This window comes from Stenella coeruleoalba (genome assembly GCF_951394435.1).
Source record: "Stenella coeruleoalba genome assembly, chromosome: X".
NCBI lineage: Eukaryota > Metazoa > Chordata > Mammalia > Artiodactyla > Delphinidae > Stenella > Stenella coeruleoalba.
This window is the reverse complement of record NC_137152.1, coordinates 58,662,275-58,686,928: the sequence shown is the minus strand read 5'-3', so window position 1 is coordinate 58,686,928 and position 24,654 is coordinate 58,662,275. Positions and strand designations below refer to the sequence as shown.

Below are 24,654 nucleotides of genomic sequence, written 5' to 3'. Positions count from 1 at the left end.
ATGTCAGTCACTGGGATAAGTAATGAATTACACAAAGATGAATAAAACATAGTCCCTAGCATTGAAGAATTTTCCCTCTGGTAAGAGAGACAGAACTGTATTCATAAATCTCTAATATAGATGGGAGAATATTCTGTGTAATGTCAAAAGAAGGGGATATTAATTTGGTCTTAGAGGATGTAATGGCTTGAATGGTGACACCCCCTCAAAATGATACACCCAAGTCCTAACCCCCTGATACCTGCAGATGTGAATTTATGTTTATGTGGATAAAGGGTGTTTGTAGATTTAATTAAGTGACATATCTCAAGATGGGACCATCCTGGATTGACCAGATAGGACCTAAATCCAGTGACAGGTGTCCATATAAGAAGATGAGCAATACAGAGATACAGGCAAGAAGGTCATATGAAGATGGAGGCAGAGATTGTGGTTATGCTGCCACAAGTGAAGGAACACCAGGAGCACCAGAAATTGGAAGAAGCAAGGGAAGATCCCCCTCTAGAGCTTTGGAGGGAGCATGGCCCTGCCGACACCTTGATTTTGGATTTCTGGCCTCCACTGTGAAATAATGAGTTGCTATTAAACCACCAAGTTTGTGGTAAAGTGTTTCAGGAGTCCTAGAAAAGTAATACAGGGGGATTAAAGAAAGGCATTAGAAAGGACATGACACTTCAAGGACCTTAAAGGAAGAGAAGGATTTTTTTCTTCTTTAGCTGCTGCAAAAAGCTTTATTGTTTCCATTTGGTCCAAGGCTTGGGAGAGGGCTCCAGGGTGGTTAAAAACTGCCTGGTGGCTGCAGAGACGGGCTTCAGGCAGAAGCCCTGACACCACAGGGGCTCCTCAAAGGCCACTGGGCTCCAGAGGTTCCTAGTCATACTTGACGGTGAGCCTTTCGAAGAGATACTCACCCAGCCCAGCCTGGGGACCAGCCAGCCTGCAGAAGTTGGTCAGGTGGTCACCTATCATCTTAATGAGTTTCACCGCCTCATCTAGGAAGTGGCTCTCCAGGAAGTTGCAGAAATGTGGGTTTGCGCGGGCAGAACCCAGGGCATGCAGATCCAAAAGGGCCTGGTTCAGGCTCTTCTTCATGTTAATGGCGGCTTCCATAGCATCCTGGGTTTTACCCCACTCATCCTGAGATGGCTTCTGCACGTTCTGGAAGACGGCACGGCCGCTGTGCTGGTTTTGCCTTTTCAAGAGACACTTGGTGCCCTCACGCTTCTCTTTGGTCAATTCGCGGGAAAAGTGGCCCACGCCCTCCAGAGCCACATCGTCAAGGTCAAAATAGAAGCCCAGAGAGAGGTAGGTGTAGGAGGCCTGCAGACGCATGTTGACCAGGTGGTTGTCGGTGGCCTACACCTCGGTGGAATAATTCTGATGAATCTGGGAGCTCATGGTTGATCGGTAATAAGGAGTTAAGCTCAAAAAATGGTGTTGGCTGGTCCCGGTGACCAAGGATAGCTGAGTGGCTGACTCCGAAGGTCGAGACTGGAAAAAGGGTTGGAGGGTGGTCAGAGGCTGGAGCAAAGGGCATCCCTGGGTCTGTTCCATCCAAACACTGTTGAAGCAAGAGACAGATCAAGGGGACCACCGAGCGCACTGCTGAAGAGAAGAATTTTGATGTGCAGAAGAGCACAAAGGGAATTCCAAGCTGAGGGAACAGCATAAGGAAAGACATGGACATATTAAATGGAGTTTGTCCTGTGGTTGGAGTGCCAGCTATGTAGAGCTGGAAAGATACTGGAACTATTTCATGATTATTAGCCTAGAGATTTTGACATTTTGTTATTCAGACTTTAGGAAGCCATTGAAGATTCTGAAGGTTTGAAGTAACGAGAGAGAATACCCTGTTATTTAACAAAGCTGAGGACACTCGTTGACTGCTCTGTGTGTGTGTGTTGACTCCACATTTCCTAGATGCCAATGGATTGGTTTGTATGTAGCCAAAGAGGGTGCTCAGGGAGCATTTGTGTTACATGGATGGGAACATCTCTTTTCTTGCCTTGTTCTGCACTTGCTCTTTTGAAACACATCCTCCATTCTGGGCAGGATCTAATTAGGACCACATATTTTGCTGCATAATCCCCAGTGCAATGTCCTTGGGGATTTGACATGATTGCCTATATGGATGGAGCTGGAGAGGTTAGTTCAGGGAAGGCCAGGCCTCAAAATCAACCAGAGCTTCTGTTTTCTTCCTAAAGTAATCTTTTCTCACTCTCCTTTTACCTGTATTATTTGTTCCATGATCTGAGACAGTCATTATTCACCACATTACACTATCACCATCACCGTCATCACCACCATTATCAACATCAGCAGTAGGAGCAGCAGTTATGAACAGAGTAAAAGGAAGATACAACAGGAAATACTAGTGTGGATAGAAGGAAACTCATGACTTTATCAATGACTTAGGAAAGCTTTCCTGCAGAAAGGGAGATTTCAGGAACTTCTGGAATACATGCACAAGCAGACATATTTATTTTATGCTTGTATATGCCAAGCCTTTTGTCAGGTGTTTTCATACACCTTAACTCATGAACTTCTCTCTGTGAGGTAGAGATTATAATTGTTAGCCCCTTTTTACAAATGAAGAGATTGTGGCTTTGAGAAGACTCTGTAAGCCATCTAGGATTACACTAGTAAGGGGCAGAACCCGAGGTCATTTGATTCAAGTCCAGTGCTTTTCTACTACAACACAGCTCAGCTTGCTTCCCTTTGCCTGGGTTGGTGGCAGTCAGGGAATGAGGTACACTCTGGAGTACCGGATTTTATATTAAGAGGAACCCTTTAAGGTCCTTTCCTTAAAGGAGAACAGGGAACCATGTCCAAGAAGCCTTGAACCAGATGTTTCTAAGGCTAGTTGAGCTCAGTCTGACTGGGTCTCTACTCTAAGGCTACTGTTCAAACCACAAGACTACATTGCAGTTTCCAACAGTGTACATTTGGCACTACTAATACCTCCCACACTAAATAAGGCCTGTGAGTCCGTGCCTGAGAGGGAGATCACACTGTGCAGGGCAGTCTGATGGTGCCCAACCCAAGGAAGCTCAAAACCCACATCACACGTTCCATACATTATCCGCAGAAACAGAATGCCCAGCCGCATGATGGAGAGCTGCATTTCACTGTGGGATCTGGTTAAAGATGCCTGCTGATCTCTGTCCATGGTCCTGCTCTAAGTCTGGACACACTCACCACCCACCAACACCCCTACTACCACCTTGCTTAGGCCTTCCTCAGTGCTGCTAGGCCACAAACATTTGACCTGTGCCTTCATCTGGGGCTTCTTCAATGGCCCTTGGCAACTGAGCATGAAAATGGTTTTCTCCAGACCTCAGTTCCCTAACTTTGAGTCATGCAGCCTGTCCCAGCATGTTTCAAAGGCTCATCCTGAGAAAGCGCTCAGTGGGAGAAGCTGTCCTTGCCTAGGCTGGCTTTGAACACAGCAGCTGAGCATGCTGAGAAAATGGGGGCAGGACACCCCAGACACACTTAATTGGAACCAGCACTTAACTCATTTGGCTTTGATTTGTGGGCCCAGATGTTACAACTCAGCTCTACCTTCAAAGAACAATGAACTCAAGCAAAGGGTTTTGTTTGTTTATTTGTTTTAAGGCTTCAAGGAAGGGAATGTCCACAGTGGGGCATTGTTTTTTAATAGATTGTCATGAACAAATGACATGATGCATGTGAACGTCCATCATAAATCACAAATGTTCATCATTGCTATCATCTAAACACTAAGGTTCAGTGCCTCGTCTAGCTACCTAATATGTGACCATGACCTTTATTTTCCACGTTTATAAAGTAGAGAGTGAGAATTCAAGGATAAAATGCCCTAGAGTTCCAAAGCCTTCCCAATCCGGCCCCATTCAACCCATCCAAATTTGGCTTCCTCCTTGGAGCAAGCCCTGGCTCCAGCCATGATGTTCATGTCACTGATTCCCAAATACATTGCTCACCATTCCTCTTCAGCACTTCCTCAGCTCATGCTCTTCTCACTGCCTAGCAAGTCCTACTTCACCCCCAGGGACACCCCTACCTGGCACATGCCCTGGGGAACCCCAAACTCCTTTGGCCTCCTGACCAAAAAGGCCCTGACTTATTCTCACCTCTCACTCAGCCCTCATTCTGCACTGCCTGAGAGTATTGCTCTCCTGTGTTTCCATCCCTAGGCTAATAGACTTTAGGCTTCTTTGAGGTAAAGACTATGTCTTTAGTTGTCTCTGTTTTCTCCTCCTGAGACCTAATACAGGGTCCCAACCAAACACTAACTGAATAATTCATAAATGAAGATTCCCTTGCTCCTCCTAGGGTTGCTGAAAGAAAAAAAGTGACATGTCTGTCTATTGTCAGGAGGGAGAGAGCTATAGTTTTCTAATGCTATTTACGACAAAGGAGGGAAGTATTGAGGCAATTTGTCAGTTCCATTATATTTAATGGGAGCCCTCAATGTGCTTGGTGCTGCCCCTCAAATATTTAATGGGAGCCCTCAGTGTTCTGGGTACTGCCCCTCAAACACGAGGAACAGCTAATACTGGTTTCAATTCACTGCCCTCTCAAATCTGCCCCCCCCCGAGTTCCTTTGGTCCATTCTTTGGAAGTTGCAAGGGAAAGGTGCCATAAAGTCCCAGCCAGAGGCCATTATTATGATGGTTATATAGTCTCTGGGCACAATGGTGGTACATTATATGAAAAATAATATGGTAGTTTCCTCCCTTGTATATGCATGTGATACTGCGATAATGTTATTCTGTCATTCACCTTATTTTATCCCTGTGGGCTAAGGTAGAAAACAAATTTGAGCTGAAAAACATCCTATGTCTGTCCTCAGCATAATGGAGAGAAACTTTCTGGGTCCAACTCCAGGATAGAAGCACCTCTTACGTCCCCAAAGTTTCCAGACACTATAGTTCCCTTCACTGGGAACAGGCTGAATTGTGGGACTGTTAGGGAGTATGGCAGGCTAAAAAATCACAATACCCATGGCACTTGCTTGGCATCTGAAAGGCTGTGACCATTTTGGAACACCAGTTCCAGAGGCTAAGAATCATCCAGGCATGCAACATGGAAATAATGGAGGAGTTAAATATTTTCCCCAAAGAGAAATTCCAGTAAACTCTTTTTAATCTTGCTATCAAGCTCTATTAGCCAGTGAATAAAGAGATTATTCTCTCCATTTCTGCCATAGAGAAACTGAAAGTCAGAGAGGTTCAGTGCTTTGTTGAACATCATACAGTTTGTCAACAGCAATATTAAAGTCAAAACCAAAGATTCTGGGTCCTAGTCTCATACTCCTTCATTATTCCACTTTGCCCCAATGGACATGCTACAATTGACTGCTAAATAGCAGAGGCTAGTTGTTCCCAAATGGCACCTTCTTGTATTGAAGTCTTATGGTGACTCTCTCCTTTAGATCTACCTTATAGGGAAAACACTATGTAAGAGATCCTTTGTTACATTTTTAGTCGATAAAACCCCAGGGAAAGGGGCAATGTGAGCTAAGACAAGGCAGCTAAGACAGCTGCCTTGACCTGAGTTCCACTTCAGACAAGGCAAAGAATGTAGTGAAAATCTGATCAATGCCTTATATTCAGTGCCTCTGTTGTGCTAGGCACTGTGCTCAGACATGGGTACCAAAGTTATAAGTACCTGCTTTCAAGTGAAATCAGTATCTTGAAGATATCCATGTTCATTTCAGCATTATTAACAACAGCCAAGATACGGAAACAACCTAAATGTCTGTCGATGGATGATTGGATAAAGAAAGTATTACACACACACACACTCACACACACACCTACACATTCACAATGGAATATTATTCAACCTTACAAAAGAAGGAAATCCTGCCACTTGTGACAACATGGATAAACCTGGAGGACATTATCCTAAGTGAAATTAGCCAGAAACTGAAAGACAAATACTGCATAATCTCACTTACATGTGGAATCTAAAAAAGTTGAACTCAAAAATGGAATAGAGCGGTGTTTGGTAGGGGCTGGGTGTGGGGGAAATGGGGAGCTATTAGTCAAAGGGTATATAGATTCAGTTATACAGGATGAGTAAGTTCTTAAAATCTAAGGTACAGCATGGTAACTATAGTTAATAATACTGTATTTTATAGTTGAACTTTGCCAAGAGATTTGATCTTAAGTGTTCTCACCACACCAAAAAGAAAACAAAATCATAACTATGTGAGGTGATGGATGTGTTAATTATCTTGATTGTAGTAATCATTTCAAAATGTATACATATATCAAAATATCACATTGTCCACCTAAATATATACAATTTTTATTTGTAAAGTTTAAAAGTACCTGCTCTCCCCTCTATAGGTGAACAGTCTAGAAAGGGAAGAAGACACATAAGCAGACAGCGTCAGTATCATATGCTGAGTATAGTGATTAAGGTAAACATGGGTGCTGTGGGAGCATAGGGGAGGACATTCAGGCTAGCCTACAGGTAGGAATGGAGCCTCAGAAGTTTTCTTGGAGTAACTACAACTAACAATAGTGCCTGGCACATTGAAAGCACTCAATAAAATTTATTTATTATTACTATGACAATAGACATTATTCCTGCCCTCAGGGAGCTCATAGTCTAGTAAGAGAGAATATATCAATACATAACTATAATTTCATGCTAACTGGCCTGCTTGAGAAGAGAGAAATGGATAATAGCCCATATTCAATGAACGCCACCTATGTGCCAAGCCCTGTTCTAAGGACATTATGTATATTCCTCCATTTAGTTCCCACAACTACCCTATGTTTAATTCCATTTCCCTTAAGTATAGGTGAGGCAACTGAGGCACAGAGAAGTAAAGTAACTTGCCTAAAGCCAAGTTAGTTACAACTAATGAATGGCATTAAGTAGTCACATACGAGAAAGGAAAAAAAAGCAGCCCCTTACATCTGAAACCTGGCCTGGCACTCACAGGTAGGACACAAACCTGTTGTTCTCCTGCTGGACATAAACAATCTCACAAAATACCCACAGCAGACAATGTTACTCTGAGAACATCAAAAAGTGAGACAAAGCAAAGCTGCTTCATAATTTAGTCTAAGCACAGACAAAAAACAAGGTCACTGTGCCACCCACAAAAGCTTAATTCTCACTTTAGTCTTCCTTCCTTATAGATAGGATTTATTAAGGTGCTCAGTCATAGAATTGCCCTTCCTTTCTGATAGCATTCAATATAGAATGAACCCCTACTTTCTTAGACTCTCCCCCAAATTACCCAGCCAAAGCTCAAATCCTTTAATAAGTCCTTTCTACCACCCTTTTACTAAGACACCTCATAGTTTCCTATTGTATAGTCTCCTAGTTCTGTCATAACAAAATACCACAGACTGAGTGGCTTCAAAATATTTCTCACAATTCTATGGAGGTTAGAAGTCCAAGATCAAGGTGTTGGCACATTTGGTTTCTCCTGAGACTTCTCTCTTTGTCTTGCAGATGCCTGCCTTCTTGCTGTGTCCTCACATGGTCTTTTCTCTGTACTCATGTGCCCCTAGTGTCTCTTTGTGTGTCAAAATTTTCTCCCTTTATAAGGGCACCACTCATATTGGATTTGGGCTCACCCTAGACACCTCGTTTTAACTTAGCCACCTCCTTAAAGACCCAACTCCAAATACATTCTGAGGTATTGGGTGGTTAGGGCTTCAATATATGAATTTGGGAGGGGTCACAGTTCAGCAGTTACCCTTATTTTTCTTCACATTTATCCCAGTGACTGAAAGATGCAAATGTATTTGCACAGGGCCTGACACATGCAAGATAAAGAAGATATTGCTTTTATTCTCAAGATATGTATATCTAACTTGTTTATGGCTCAATTTTCTCACCTGTAAAACAGGAATAATAAAATTGTGTTTGTTGTGAGGCTTAAATAAAATAATTCATGTAAATTGCTTAGCATAGTATCTGGCACATAGTAGGGACTCAAAAAATATCAATTACTTGAAGACGAGCTATTATTTATAGATGAGTTTCACAGTTATAAATGAGAAAGAGAAATACAAACATATGCAGGCTGAACAATACACTGCTTAATAACCAAGAGATCACTGAAGAAATCAAAGAGAAAATTTAAAAATACCTAGAAACAAATGACAGTGAAAACATGATGACCCAAAACCTATGGGATGCAGCAAAAGCAGTTGTAAGAGAGAAGGTTATAGCAATAAAATCCTGCCTTAAGAAACAAGAAAAGTCTCAAATAAACAACCTAACCTTACACCTAAAGCAATTAGAGAAAGAAGAACAAGAAAATCCCAAAGTTAGCAGAAGGAAAGAAATCATAAAGATCAGATCAGAAATAAATGAAAAAGAAATGAAGGAAACAGTACCAAAGATCAATAAAACTAAAAGCTGGTTCTTTGAGAAGATAATATTGATAAACCATTAGCCAGACTCATCAAGAAAAAAGAGGGAGAAAACTCAAATTAATAGAACGAGAAATGAAAGAGGAGAGGTAACAACGGACACTGCAGAAATACAAAGGATCATGAGAGATTACTACAAGCAACTATATGCCAATAAAATGGACAATGTGCAAGAAATGGACAAATTCTTAGAAAAGCACAACCTTCCGAGACTGAATCAGGAAGAAATAGAAAATATAAACAGACCAATCACAAGCACTGAAATTGAGACTGTGATTAAAAATCTTCCAACAAACAAAAGCACAGGACCAGATGGCTTCACAGGCGAATTCTATCAAACATTTAGAGAAGAGCTAACACCTATCCTTCTCAAACTCTTCCAAAATATAGCAGAGGGAGGAACGCTTTCAAACTCATTCTATGAGGCCCTGTCACCCTGATACCAAAACCAGACAAAGATATAACAAAAAAAAGGAAACTACAAGCCAATAACTCTGATGAACATAGATGCAAAAATTCTCAACAAAAAACTAGCAAACAGAATCCAAAAGCACATTAAAAGGGTCATACACCATTGGGTTTCCATGGTGGCGCAGTGGTTGAGAGTCTGCCTGCCAATGCAGGGGAAACGGGTTCGTGTCCCAGTCCAGGAAGATCCCACATGCCGCGGAGTGGCTGGGCCCGTGAGCCATGGCCGCTGAGCCTGTGCATCCGGAGCCTGTGCTCCACAACGGGAGAGACCACAACAGTGAGAGGCCCGCGTACCGCGGGGAAAAAACAAAGGGTCATACACCATGATCAAGTGGGGTTTATCCCAGGAATGCAAGGATTCTTCAATATACGCAAATCAATCAACGTGATACACCATATTAACAAATTGAAGGAGAAAAACCATATGATCATCTCGATAGATGCAGAGAAAGCTTTCGACACAATTAACACCCATTTATGATAAAAACCCTGCAGAAAGTAGGCATAGAGGGAACTTTCCTCAACATAATAAAGGCCATATATGACAAACCCACAGCCAACATCGTCCTCAATGGTGAAAAACTGAAAGCATTTCCACTAAGATCAGGAACAAGACAAGGTTGCCCACTCTCACCACTCTTATTCAACACAGTTTTGGAAGTTTTAGCGACAGCAATCAGAGAAGAAAAGGAAATAAAAGGAATCCAAATCGGAAAAGAAGTAAAACTGTCACTGTTTGCAGATGACATAACATTATACGTAGAGAATCCTAAAGATGCTACCAGAAAACTACCAGAGCTAATCAATGAGTTTGGTAAAGTAGCAGGATACAAAATTAATGCACAGAAATCTCTTGCATTCCTATGCACCAATGATGAAAAGTCTGAACGAGAAAATATGAAAACACTCCCATTTACCATTGCAACAAAAAGAATAAAATACCTAGGAATAAACTTACCTAAGGAGACAAAAGACCTATATGCAGAAAACCATAAGACACTGATGAAAGAAATTAAAGATGATACAAACAGATGGACAGATATACCATGTTATTGGACTGGAAGAATCAACATTGTGAAAATGACTCTACTACCCAAAGCAATCTACAGATTCAATGCAATCCCTATCAAACTACCACTGGCATTTTTCACAGAACTAGAACAAAAAATTTCACATTTTGTAAGGAAACACAAAAGATCCTGAATAGCCAAAGTAATCTTGAGGAAGAAAAATGGACCTGGAGGAATCAGGCTCCTGGCCTTCAGGCTATACTACAAAGCTACAGTAATCAAGACAGTACGGTACTGGCACAAAAACGGAACTATAGATCAATGGGACAGGATAGAAAGTCCAGAGATAAAGCCATGCACGTATGGTCACCTTATTTTTGATAAAGGAGGCAAGAATATACAATGGAGAAAAGACAGCCTCTTCAATAAGTGGTTCTGTGAAAACTGGACAGCTACATGTAAAAGAATGAAATTAGAACACTCCCTAACATCATACACAAAAATAAACTCAAAATGGATTAAAGACCTAAATGTAAGGCCAGACATTATAAAACTCTTAGAGGAAAACATACGCAGAACACCCTATGACATACATCACAACAAGATCCTTTTTGACCCACCTCCTAGAGAAATGGACATAAAAACAAAAATAAACAAGTGGGACCTGATTAAAATTAAAAGCTTTTGCACAGCAAAGGAAACCATAAACAAGATGAAAAGACAACCCTCAGAATAGGAGAAAATATTTGCAAAGGAAGCAACTGACAAAGAATTAATCTCCAAAATTTACAAGCAGCTCATGCAGCTCAATATCAGAAAAACAAAGAGCCCAATCCCAAAATGGGCAGAAGACCTAAATAGATATTTCTCCAAAGAAGATATACAGATTGCCAATAAACACATGAAGAATGCTCAACATCATTAATCATTAGAGAAATGCAAATCAAAACTACAATGAGGTAACACCTCACACCAGTCAGAATGGCCATCATCAAAATATCTACAAACAATAAATGCTGGAGAGGGTGTGGAGAAAAGGGAACCCTCTTGCACTGTTGGTGGGAATGTAAGTTGATACAGCCATTATGGAGAACAGTATGGAGGTTCCTTAAAAAATTAAAAATAGAACTACCATATGACCCAGAAATCCCACTACTGGGCATATACCCTGAGAAAACTGTAATTCAAAAAGAGTCATGTACCACCACAATGTTCATTGCAGCTCTATTTACAATAGCCAGGACATGGAAGCAACCTAAGTGTCCATCGACAGATGAATGGATAAAGAAGATGTGGCACATATATACAATGGAATATTTCTCAGCCATAAAAAGAAATGAAATTGAGTTATTTGTAGTGAGGTGGATGGACCTAGAGTCTGTCATACAGAGTAAAGTGAGTCAGAAAGAGTAAAAGAAATACCATATGCGAACACATACATATCGAATCTTAAAAAAAAAAAGGTTATGAAGAACCTAGGGGCAGGACAGGAATAAAGACACAGACCTGCTAGAGAATGGACTTTAGGACATGGGGAGGGGGAAGGGTAAGCTAGGACGAAGTGAGAAACTGGCATGGACTTATATACACTAGCAAATGTAAAATAGATAGCTAGTGGGTAGCAGCCGCATAGCACAGGGAGATCAGCTCGGTGCTTTGTGACCACCTAGCAGGGTGGGATAGCGAGGGTGGGAGGGGGACGCAAGAGGGAGGAGATATGGGGATATATGTATATGTATAACTGATTCACTTTTTTATAAACAGAAACTAACACACCATTGTAAAGCAATTATACTCCAAAAAAGATGTAAAAAAAAAAAATGAGGAGAAAGGACTAGAGCGTTTCAAGCAGGTGGAGTGGCAAAACAGAAGGCATGGAGATGAGGAATTGTAAAAGGGCCCCGTTTACTGCTCAGTGATGAAAGACCCAAGGAGAGTGCCTCAAACTTGAAAAGGCAACCCAGACCTTGTTGGCACTGAGATATCTAGAAGTATGATATTTCATACTTTGCCAGGGAAAGGGAAACAGACCCCTCCCAACCTGTGCTATTTCTGGGGAAGGGTTATGTGACAGGCCATAGAGGTTCTGTTGAGGGTGACTGTGAGAGTTGCACATAACAGGTCTCAAAGCCTGAGCTTTGGCAGCAAAATGAGGCTGCAGCTGTGGCAGCAGATAAATTTGAAATTGGGCCCTGCCAGACTGGAGAAGCTGTGCTGTGGTAATGGCTTGCTGGAACAAGTGCACACAAAGTAGCTTAGTTTTACCCCTTCTGTTCTAGCACTAGCCTTTCCATCTTTTGCCCTGGCTCCTAGTGGTGGTGACTCAGGGGATTAGGCCCCAACATTACACCCAGAGCTCCAGGAGTGCTGAATGGTCCCTTCTAAGTTGCTCTCAAATCCCTTGCTGTTTCCTGTTGGGTTCCCAGGAATTCTGAAGGAAAATGACCACCTAAGGGATTTCTCTATGACAGCAGTCAGGCACATCCCATATCCTTCCAGGCACATTCACGTTTCCTTCTTCTCTCCTTCTTTATTCCAAAAATCCCCTCACCCTTCTCCAGTTCTCTGGGGAATGTCCCTTCATCCAACCCTTCCAACACAACCCACCCTACTGGGGGCCTAGACTCTGAAGTTAAGGGTAGGTAGAGGTTGAATGGTTAGACGCTTGGTGGAAGAAGCCATTGCAATATTCTTCCCCAAACTTCAGAGCGCCCTCTCGGTACACATAACTACCCTAAAAGGCGTGGGAGAGTGATGTCCAGCTGCGTGTCTGCTGGGGGTGGAACGCATCACTGGCGCGGTGGACTGGGCTGGCTGCAAGAATGCGGGGTGGGGGGTGGGGGTGGGGAAGGGGGTGCGCGCCCTTTATGACAGGTGGCCGCGCAGTGCGCGCTCCCGGGCGCCTGAGGGGAGGGAGGGACAGACGGACAAAGTGGGAGGGGGCACATGGGAAGGGACCGTAGAGAGGGTAAAGAGAGCACGGGAGGAAAAAAAGAGGGCTGTGGTGGGGAAGGGAGGTAGAGGGGGGATCGCGTCCAGCAAGAACAGCCCTGTTGGAGGAAACAATGGCAGGGGCAATAGCGATGGTGGCAGCCGAGGCAGTCCCACTCTGGGCACCTTTCTGAATGGGCAGAGGCAGATCGGGGAGAAGAGGAGACCAGGCAGCGCCCGCAGAGGCTCTGAGAAAAGCGGCGCGGGAGGAGAAGGGGGAGGAGGAGGAGGTGGAGAAAGGCCGGGGGGGGAGGAGTGGGCAAGAGACAGGGGGAGAACCCGGGAAGGAAAACCAGTAGCATCAGCAGCAGCAGCAGCAGCAGCAGCAGCAGCAGCAGCAGCAGCAGCAGCCACCGCCACAGCAGTAGCAACATTTAGCAATAGCTTTAACAGCGATAGCGACAGTAGCAGCCGCCCTCCTTCTCTCTCCTTCCCGCGGACGGCCACAGCGACCGCACTGAGCAAGGCTCCAGCGCCGCGCGCGCAGCCCGCTAGTGAGATAGCTCCGGCCCGAGCAAGCGGAGGTGCATGCTGAGAGCCGACTCCAGGAGCAGCCGGCGGCCGCTGAGGCGCTGAGTTTCAGGGCCAGAACCTGATAGCTCTGAAGCCATCTAGCATCGCCGCAGCAGCGGCGCCTGAGGGAGACAGTCGCGTCCACCTGGCGGGCCCGGCGCATGGAGCTGAGGCAGAGGCGGCGGCGGCGGCGGCAGCAGTAGCAGCAGCGGCGGCGGCGGGGGCAGCTCGAGCAGCTGCGGCGACGGCGGCAGCCCAGCCTTGACTGCGGCTGCTCTAGCCCCAGCGCCCGCTGCTTGAGCCCGCCGGCAGCGTGCACCTCGGGAGTCGGCCCGGGAGGTGAGTATGAGCGCTGCCATCCAGCCCCCTGGCCTTCTCGCCGGCTTCCCGGTTGATGCAGGGTGGCGGCGGCAGGGGGTGGAACGAATTGGGGGAAGCCGAGCGAGAAGAGGAAGGGAAAACAGAAGGGAGGACGTCTGTGTGAGAATGGCGTGCGTGTGTCTGTATACGAGGGAGTGAGGCCGCGAGGGCGAGAGATCCCGGCTAGCCCTGACAGGCACTGCAATCTAGGAAAGGCCTCTGTGCTTGCGCCGGCGTGTGTGGGGTGGGGGTGGGGGGGAGGGGAAACGAGCGGGCTGGAGCCGCCGGGCTCAGAGCCGGGCGGCTGGGGCCAGCTTAGTGCCGCTTCCCTTCGGGCCGGCTTTCAGGAGATCCTGTCTGGGGAACGGGCACTAACACTGCACGCTCCGGCGGGAGCGGGCAAACGCACGCGGCGGCGGCGACCGGGCGTCAGGGCCAAAGCGGCAAAGGTGCGAAGCGCGGTCGCCGGCGGCTCCCGTGCGCGCTGGGCTGCCCTGGCGACCACAGAGCGCCCCTGAGCACGCGCCACCCGACCAAGGCCGCGGGCGGGTCTAAGTTGGGGGCCTACCGAGCCTCACCCGGCTTGTCACCTTTGCATAATTGGCCCGCGGCCCCTTCCCGCTCTCGGTGGCAGTCGAATCGACGCTTTCCTGCGTGGCTTCTGGCGCTTCGCTCTGCCGCGCCCCGCAGCACACGTCCGCTCCGCTCTCGCACACCCGGTGGGGCGGGGAGGCCGCGAGCCCGCTCGGGGAGCGGGGCCAGGCTCCGGGAAAGTGTGGAAAACGCGCCGCTGAGTTGGCGCCGTTCTGCTGAGGAATCCAGTGGTTTCAGCATGACTGCTTCTGTCTGTCTGATCCGTGAGGGACCGAATAACCCGCTCAAGGTTTTCTGTCTTTTTTAGAAGTTAAAAAAAAAAATTGGCATACCCATTTCGACACCAGCACATTTGATTTTCTTTGAGCTTCTGCATTTTGGAATAAGTGGGTTTCGTATTTTGCTTCTGGGTTTTGGCTCCCAGCATATTGTTGAATTCTGTGCACAGCAATATACTTAGCTCTGTGGCCTTTTCCTAACATTCCATTTTCTACACTGTTATCTGAAAAGACATGATTTGTGTGTAGGGCTGCCAGGGCTGTTTTTAAAAAGCATCTAAAGCACTTTAACCTGGGATTTGAGTATCTCCTTGGTTGTTTTTGGTGGAGGAGCAGGGTGTGCTGATAGTTGCCGAGATATTTTGCTTGGTGAGCAAAGGTGCTCCATGGTTTTTTGTGAATTATAGAGATCATTTGGGTTTCGGGGAATGAATCTCCCTTACATCTTTTACACATAGGGTAACATGACCAAACGTTTTATTTACAGCCATGACGTTCTCATGGCTGAGGAGAATTTACACTTATTTAAAACATATTTTTAGAAGGGAACAAAAAAGGCCTAAGTAACTGTCATTTTACATATTAACTGGGAAACCGGCTAATCAAATAAAACTGGCTGAGTGTCTGAAACTCTATCCCAGTGAAATATGTGGCTGTGAATATAATTAACCATCTGTCTAGTGAGCAATTTAAATTTGGGCTGGTACATTTTTATTACAGTGTCTAATTTCTGGAAGACTTGGACATTTTACCCAACAGTAACAACAAAAACGTAGTCACTTACTAGGTCAAAGATTCACTTGTGTGATGGTGGGATTTCCCTTCCTCTTTCCCACACCTCATCTCTACTAGTCCCCATACTCCCTGACCTGGGAGGTCAAAACAAACCTCTTGCTTTTGCAAATGGCATATTTACAATAGAGGAACTCAAACTAGGCATGGCAGCTAGTAATTAGACATTTTTGTTTCTTGGAAATACCTTCCAATATTTTACCTCCCACAGAACCTAGATAAATTGCATGCATTTGAGTTGAAAAAATATAATTCTTTGTGCACATGTGTTCAGATGGAGTAGGGTGATTCAACAAAATTTGTCTTGAAATTTGATTCTGTTCACTTTCTCTTATTCTAATTATCCACAGCTCTCCCCTAGCTGTCCCAACTGCCCTTCCACACCCCACAGACACACACTCACATACAAAAAAAACATATCCTTTTGTCCTTATAGCCAGTTTTTTAGGTTAACAATATTCAGATCTGTGATTTTAACAGTATGATGAGAAACTGCTTTTTTTGGGGGGGAGTCAACAGTGTAAGATAGCATAACATGAAAGGACATCGTACATATTGTTAAAATGTTCCCTATGATGTGATTTTAACCAAAAATTTATTATGAGGGAAAAAAGAAATAGATTTTGGGTAAAAAGAAATAGATTTTGGGTGGAGATGAAATGGCCCTGGGAAGATTAGATTTCAGAGACCTCCACCAAATAGCTGTTGTTAACACAACACAATGTAACATAACATAACATAATTAAAATGAACCACGGATTGATTGTGCAGTGAGCTAGAGAAAGTCATTTAAAGGAAAATGCTTTTAAAACAAATATTTGGCTAAATAAAAGCTCTGATAAATGGGTAACAATTATGTAAGCACATGGTAGAATTTGACATATGTCAAGTCTGTTAAATAAATCAACCTGTTCAGTGAATAAATATTCGATGCATCAATGCATTTTAAAACACGCACGCACACACACACAAGCAAACCTATTACACCCTGTTGCCAAAGTCAAACAAGTGCAGAACACTGCCGCTTTCTCTCTGTTTTACCCAATCTGTCTCTCTTCCCTTTTCCTTTTTTTCCACAATTGTCTGATTACCTGTAAACTACCTAGTGAGCAGAGAGAGCTAAAAATGTGGTGGTGTTGCCTGTGTTTAGGAGGTGGGAAAAGAGAGATGAGAAAAGTGATAAGGGCTGGATTTTAAACACATATGCTCATGGCTTTCTGACACAATCAACGGTGGAGATCCCAGTCTCACAGAAGTATTTGCTTAGGAGACGGACTAGCCTAACCAAAGAATCATTGATTGCAGTTTCTGTGCTCCTAAGTCCAGTTCTAGTGAATACTTTCTTTTTTTCCAAACCCTTTGCTAGGGAATGTGTTCCTTTTGGTCTCATTTTATATAGGTAAGCACTATGTCTTGATGTCTTTCCCTCTCTTGTTCTCTGGTGGAAAAAGGACTGATGTCTTCAGGACCAACTACTATGCACATAATCTTAATTTTTCTAAAAGAAACTTCAATAAGTCATCTTCTCCATCCTCAGTAAGATGATTTTGACATAAGCAATTATCTACTATTTTCTCAAACACCCCAAAGTCCCATTTAAAAGTTATACCTCTCTCCCTCAGTAGCCCATTTTAAGTATTACACAGCCAGCCTGAGCAAGAAGTTGCTCCTAATGTTTAACCTGAGGAGGTATAGAGGTTAGAGACCAAGATTATACTGTGGGCCTGACTACTAGAGTAGTGCCAAGCTATCTTCCGTTGACAAAAGGCATAGAGATTCATTTTGTTTGGGGGAAGTTAAAGCATTTCCTCTAAGTTAAAGCATCCTAGTAAGTAGGATGGTCATATGTTGTGGTTTATACCTGTTGTCCCAGCATACTTATTTCACTCTCAACTGTCCCATTTTGGACAAAAAAATTCTATGGTCACCCTAACTATAAGTCACCTTTAAATCAAACTGTGCTTCTTGATTTGGGGAGATGGTTATATTTGTAAAACTTGCATGAGCTTTGAAGGTGTCATAGTCCCTAATCAGCTCAGTCTGTCTTTTTCCTAGCTAAGAAGCCTTTCTGGAGGTAAAATCCCAGAAATGATTCAGGCTTTGGGCTTGACGGAATTGGATTATTGGGCCTAAAGACATCCCTCCAAAATGCATTTGTGCACACACACACACACACACACACACACACACACACACAGAGGTGTTGTCTGCATGCTGGAGAGTGGCTGATCTTACTTTCATGAAAGACTGGTAATAGGTTATAAGCTTAAAACATATCAGGAGGCATTTAGGTTTAGAAAGATCATCCTGACCATAGTAGTTCTAAGACAAAAGAGGGTGGTACCAATTGAGGTGTGAATTCTTCTCTTTTTATTTTATTTATTTATTTATTTGCCATTCCATGCGGCATGCAGCATCCTAGTTCCCCGACTAGGGATCGAACCCAGGCCCCCTACAGCAGAAGCACAGAGTCCTAACCACTGGACCTCCAGGGAATTCCCTGAATTCTTCCTTTCTTAAATTTTTTTTATTGGAGTATAGTTGATTTACAATATTGTGTTAGTTTCTTTTTAGAACACGTTTTGAGAAGTACACAGGTAAATCTCTGTCCAGAATAGTTTGCATGTGGTCTTGTCAAATATACAAATAAAATTTTAATATACATATTTATATTACATATACAGTAAGTCCCCTACATACGAAACTTCAAGTTGCGAACTTTCAAAGATGTGAACATGCGTTCGCATGTCCAATCACGTAAGTTAGTTCACGTGTCTGGTGTACATTGTCACGTGCATGCATCCTCTACAAGTGGTTGTCCTTTTGTGTACTTTACTGTACAGTACTATATAGAGTACAGTAGTACAGTGTCTTTATTTCAAGCCCAGGATGTCCAGAAGCAAGCGTAAAAGCAGCGGTGATGTAGCTGGTACTGCTAAGAAGTGGCAGGTGATAACGATGGAAACAAAAGTGAAAATAATTGAGAGAGACAAAAGGAAGAAGTAACTGAAGAACCGAAGAGATTCACGAAGCAGGAAATGGCAAGGGAATTTTCTTTATTTGAGGAGGCACTGTTAGTTTTGAGGCACAGGACCCAGACCTAGAATGGTACACGAAGGTTGCAGCAACCTTTCAGAATGCAATCCAGTGCTACCGTGTCACCTACGACGAGAAAAAAAGAGCTACTACCCAGACATCACTGGATCGTTTTTTCAAGAGGGTAGATAGAATTGAATCCAACAAGGAACCAGAACCTGTGCCATCAACGTCAGGCATGAGTGAAATTGCAGCTTGCCCTCCATCTGCTATTGCTGACGATCCTTCAGCTCTACCATCTCCCACCTCCTCTCCCTCCTCCAGTCAGTAACTCTTCTTGCCTGTTCACTCGATGCCAGCCCCTGTATGCCAGCTGTTGTACTGGACTACTGTACTTTGCAAGGTACTGTACTCTAAGATTAAAAATGTTTTCTTTTTTTGTTTGTTTTTTATGTATTATTTTTGTGAAAAGTATTATAAACCTATTACAGTACAGTACTATATAGCCGATTGTGTACCTAGGCTAACTTTGTTGTACTTACGAACATATTGGACTTACGAACGTGCTCTCGGAATGGAACTCGTTTGTATGTACGGGACTTACTGTATTATGTATATTTCCATTTGCCTTTTGTGGAATGGACAACACTACTTTTTAAACTGCCTTCCAGTCTTAAGTGTCTGTGATTGGCTTTCATTGATCTAGGGTTAGAGTCAAAAGAGACTATGGCCCACAGGCCAAATCTGGCTTGCTATGGAAAAGGAAATAATGTAGACATGAAGAAAATGTGAAGCCATTTAGAGTTGCTTTTACAAATGTTTTCAAGCTTCCTCTTCATAACTGAGCTTTACTTAGGCCAGTGTTAAAATGAGTCCACATTTCCTGAACACATGTCTGTCAGCTGATATCTAGGGTTTGGGAGATTGTCCAGAACCTGGTGGGGTGGCAGGGGGATGACCCCAAAAGTGAAATCCACATGTGGATTTTGTTTGTTTGAGTCAAAATGTCAATAGTGATCTTTTCTTTCCTGCCTATTACAGTAACTTAAATTTTGTGGTGCTAATAAATTCTTCCTGTCTTCCTTTCCAATATTTGCCATGTCATTCCAGGCATCCATGTGATTTATTAACCCAGAGACCAGGTCTCAGCAACTTGCTTGAACAGAGACCTGCTGTCTCTTTAGTTACTAAATAACTGGAACACATTCTGAAGAAGAGCTTTACTGAGTAGGGGAGTAGAAAAAGTAGGCCATCACTGTCTAGCTCAGTGGTTCCTAACCTTTTTTTTTTGGCATGAACCCCTTTGAAAATATGATGAATGCCAAGGATTCTCTCTTCAGAAACGTGCTCATTTAAATATATGACACTTTCATACACTTTCAGAAAGTCCAACCATGCATTGTGAGTTAAAAACCTCTGCACTAGCCTTTGCCCAGTTGTTACAGTAATTCCTGTCACATGGCTGTCATGGTCAAGGTAACTTGAAACGGAAGACATGAAAATGACTCTTCCAAAAAAGGCTGTTATTAGTATACTTGTGGTTCACAGCTACTGTTATAAGCATTTTTCTGATTAGCCTTCACAGGCATTTTTTATTATGAAAAAGAGTCACTTACACTCATTTTGACATTACTATTCTCACCAAAAACAAGTCAAGTCTAGTTTCTCCAAATCCTTGACTTGTCAACTTTCAGATTCTTAAAAATGTCTGTTCAGCACTCACCCTTTACAGGTTCATTATTAATATATAAAATACATTACATAAAAGCTCACTCATGCTTACCTACCCCCATCTCTCTCTCTTCTTCATCTCTCGCTCTATCTCTATATATTCCTCTTAGCCAGTGGCCTTGACAAAAATAGGAAGCTCTTGTTAGCACTGATTGTTAAGTACAGTGATGGAGCCAGAGAGGGAGGTGGTGTCCAGATATCTTCATAAGGACGACCCTTGGGACTCATGGGCCTTTTGCAGTATTAGCCATCCTGGAGATCTAACATCATATATTAAAGGCAAAGCTCCTTAACCTCTGCAAACATGAATATATGTCACATCTGTGCCATGCAGTTGTGATGGTAGGAATATGTGGTATTCCTGTCCATGAATAAATGTTTCTTGCCTGTCTCTTTGCTTCTTTTCTTAGCAGTTTGGGGTATGGCAGAGTATGAGGGCTAATGGAATTCTAAATCTGGATGGATCTATTAATGATCATTTCTAATTCAATTCAGCAAACATTTATTGAGCATCTACTATGTGCTAAGCACTGGGATACTGGGGAAGAGAAAAGAATAAAACAGATTCTCCTGTCTTATAGAAAATTAGTTTTGTTTCTGGCTGGGTCTTTTTACCATCTTTATTAATTTACCTTACCCTTTTTCTAATTTAATGCATTTTTCTATTATTTCTACACTCTCCCTGTTAGAAAATAAGTATAAATGTCCTCTTTTCTAATACAGCAGGAAATTCCCTACCAAACAGTTACCTCTAGCTAAGTTGAGACAAGATTTCCAGCCTCCATGGCACAAATGTTTCTGTTCTTATTGCTGCATTGGCTTAGCAGGCCCCATTTAATAGGGAGTAACATGTTTCTTTTCCCTGCAATTCTGAGGCAAGATTTCTATCATTGATATCATTGGTGATGTGGAATTGCAGATAGCATTAGCCATGATGTGTTGACCATTGACTCAAGATTTTAGTCCTTAGTTATTGACTTCTGACTAATGAATTGAATGTACTCTGCAAAAAGCCAGTTGTCCATCTTTGAGTGGGTTAGTTTTTAACTCCTAGTTGGTGATTATATTAGTTTTCTATAGCTGCTGTAACAAATTACCAAAAACTTAGTGGTTTAAAACAACATAAATTTATTATCTTACAATTCTAGAGGTCAGGAATCTGAAATAGGCCTCCCTGGGCTAAAATCAAGGTGTGAGCAGGGCTGAATTCCTTTCTGGAGGCTGTAAGGGAAACTCCATTTTCTTGTCTTCCAGCTTCTAGATTCTGCCCACATTTCTTGGTTCACGGATCCCCCTACATTCTCAAAGTTAGCAATGGTGGATTGATTCCTTACGTTGCATCACTTCAATCTTGCTTCCATCGTCACATCTCCTTCTCTGACTCTCACTCTTCTGCCTCCCTCTTCCACTTTTAAAGACCTCGGTAATTACATTGGGTCTACTTGGATGGATAGTACAGGATTATCTCCCTATCTCAAGGTTAGTTGATTTGCAAACTTAACTCCATCTGCAACCTTAATTCCCCTTCTGCCATATAACCTAACATATTCACAGATTATAGTAATGACCCTACTTTGGAGGGTCATTACTCTGGCTACCACAGTGACTTGATTTTTTTTCTTTCCATTTTGAAATAGTTATAGATTCACAGGAACTTGCAAAGACAGAGAGGTCCTGTGTAATTTTTACCCAATTCCCCCAATAGTTATATCTTATACGACTATAGTATAAGACCAAAACCATGAACTTGATATTAGAACAATGGGTTTGTTTAGTTCTGTGTCATTTTATCACATGTGTAGATTTGTGTACCACTACCACAATCAAGATAAAGTACTATTCCATCACCAGAAAAGATCTGTCTTGTGCTATCTCTTTATTGTTTTTTATAGTCACACTCACCCCCCTCACCTCCACTATTCCTAACCCCTGGCAATCACTAGTCTTTTTAAAATATAAATCTATAGTTTTGTCACTTCAAAAAATGTTAATATAAATGGAGTCATAGAGTATGTGACCTTTTCAGGTTCGCTTTTTTCACTCAGCATAATGCCCTTGAGATCTATCCAAGTTGTCTTCTGTATAAACAGTACATGCCTTTATAATGTTGAACAGTATTCCATGGTATGCATGTATCACAGTTTGTTTAACCATACATGTTAGGGACATTTTGGTTGTCTCCAGTTTTTTGCTATTACAAAGAAAGCTGTGCGGGTTAGTGTACAGTTTTTTGTGTGAACATGTTTTCATTTCTCTAGGGAAAATGCCCAGGGGTGTGATAACTGGGTCATATGGTAAGTATATGTTTAGTTTTGGTTTTATTTTTTTGCGGTACGCGGGCCTCTCGCTGTTGTGGCCTCTCCCGTTGCGGAGCACAGGCTCTGGAAGCACAGGCTCAGCGGCCATGGCTCATGGGCCTAGCCACTCCGTGGCATGTGGGATCTTCCTGGACCGGGGCACGGACCCATGTCCCCTGCATCGGCAGGCGGACTCTCAACCACTGTGCCACCAGGGAAGCCCGTATATGTTTATTTTTTTAAGAAACTGCAAAACTGTTTTCCAGAGTTCCTGTACACAACTTATCACAGTCTACTAGTATCAACATTTTACCTGTTTAAATAAACCTTACCTCTCTTTAAGTCCTTTTCTCCTCCCTCATTTAAAATATTATAGTCCTAGATATTTCCTCACTATATATTTAGAACTATATCAGACAGTGTTATAATTTTTGTTTCAACTGTCAAACATAATTGAGAGAACTCAACAGGAGAAGCAAAGTCAATTGTATTTACTCTTACTTTTACTCTCTGTTATTCTTCCTTCCTTCTTGAGGTTTCAAGATTCCTTCCTCTATATTTTTCTTTCTGTTTAGAGAACTTCCTTTAGTCATTCTTTTAGTGCAGGTTTGTTAGCAGTGAATTCTCTTGGTTTTTCTTCATCTGAGAATTTCTTGATTTTTCCCTGCATTCCTGAAGGATATTTTCACTGCATATAGGATTCTGAGTTGACAGTTCTTTTCTTGCAACTCTTGAAAAAGGTTGTGCCACTCCCTTCTGGTCTCCATGGCTTCTGAAATCTGCTGTCATTTGAATTGTTTTTTCCCCTGTTAGTAAGACATCATTTCTCACTGCTTTCAAGTTTTTTAAAAAAAAATGTCTGTAGTTTTCAAAAGTTTGACTCTGATGTGCCTTGGCATAGATTTCTTTGGTTCATCCAGTTTGGAATACTCTTAGCTTCCTGAATATGTAGGTTTATGTCTTTTGCTAAGCTTGGGAAGTTTTCAGCCATTATTTCTTTGAATACTTTTTCTGTCCTGCCTTCTTTATCCTATTGTTCCAGGCCTCTTATAATGACAGGAAAGTTAGATATTTATTTATAGTCCCACAGAGACCCTGAGACCCTGTTCATTTTTTTTTCAATCTAATTTTCTTTGTTGTTCAGATTGGATAATTTCTATCATTTTATCTTCAAGTTAGCTGATTCTTCCCTCAGTCCTCTTCATTCTGTTGTAGAGCACACATACTGAGATTTCTAAAAGAATTTTAGTTATTGTATTTTTCATTTCTAAAATTTCCACTTGGTCCTTCCATATATCTTGTATTTCTTTGCTGAGACTTTCTATTTTTCATTTGTTTTAAGAGTGTTTGTAATTGATTATTGAAGCATTTTTATCATGGCTGCTTTAAAATCTTTGCCAGATAATTCTAACATCTCTGTCATCTTGGCTTTGACAGCTATTTGCTTGCGTTTTTCATTTAGCTTCAAATATTTCTGGTTCTTGGTATGATGAGTGATTTTTAACAGAAACCTGGACATTTTTGTAGTACATTATGAGACTCTGGATCTTATTTAAACCTTCTGTTTTAGCTAACTTTTTCTGATACTGCTTCAGCAGGGGAAGGGAGTGTGCTTGCTGCCTTTGTTATTGCCAGGTGGAAGTGGAAGTTCAGGTTCCCCACTCAGCCTCTGTTGACACTTGGAGGGCAGGGCTTCTCATTACTTCCAGGTGGGGGTTGGAATTCAGTCACATTTCAAGTGCTTAATACCCATATGTGGTTAGTGGCTACCATATTGGACAACACATACATAGAACACTGTCATAGGAAGACAAGGGGTGGGGAAGGGAGCTTGGTCCGATAAGAATTGAGGTTTGGGGTTAGATACTGTGGCACAGGTAGAATACAACAAAGACCTAGTTATTGGATTTGAGGTCTGTGGCTGGGGTTTGTTTCCAAAGCCTGAGGTGCTATGAATACTACAGAGATATGGGTACAGGGAACTTAACTGGACATTATCGACCCAGTAGAGTTGATAGAAACTATAGCATAGTATTAACCAAGTTTCTTCCTCTCAATCTTTGTAAGAGAGATGGGGTGACATGTTGCAGATTCCTATACCATTCCATTTGGTTAAAGGGAAATTCTCCCCTATTGGGAAGAAGTTTGTTTATTCATAGCAACAAACTCCACCTCCATGACTGAAGTA

At 42.6% G+C, this 24,654-nt stretch overlaps 1 protein-coding gene and 1 pseudogene across 2 annotated transcripts in view; one reads left to right on the top strand and one right to left on the bottom strand.

Moving 5' to 3' along the window:
• Nucleotides 1-870: 870 nt before the first annotated feature.
• LOC307180349 (ferritin light chain-like) lies at nucleotides 871-1,398 on the bottom strand (annotated as a pseudogene). Its single transcript has one exon. The product of its transcript is annotated as a ferritin light chain-like (transcript).
• A 12,144-nt stretch (nucleotides 1,399-13,542) lies between these two features.
• NEXMIF (neurite extension and migration factor) overlaps nucleotides 13,543-24,654 on the top strand; it is a gene marked incomplete at its 3' end in the record, with an annotated part of 144,272 nt that continues 133,160 nt past the window's right edge. Inside the window, exon 1 of the mRNA XM_079910228.1 lies at nucleotides 13,543-13,717. The remainder of the gene's footprint in view (nucleotides 13,718-24,654) is intronic.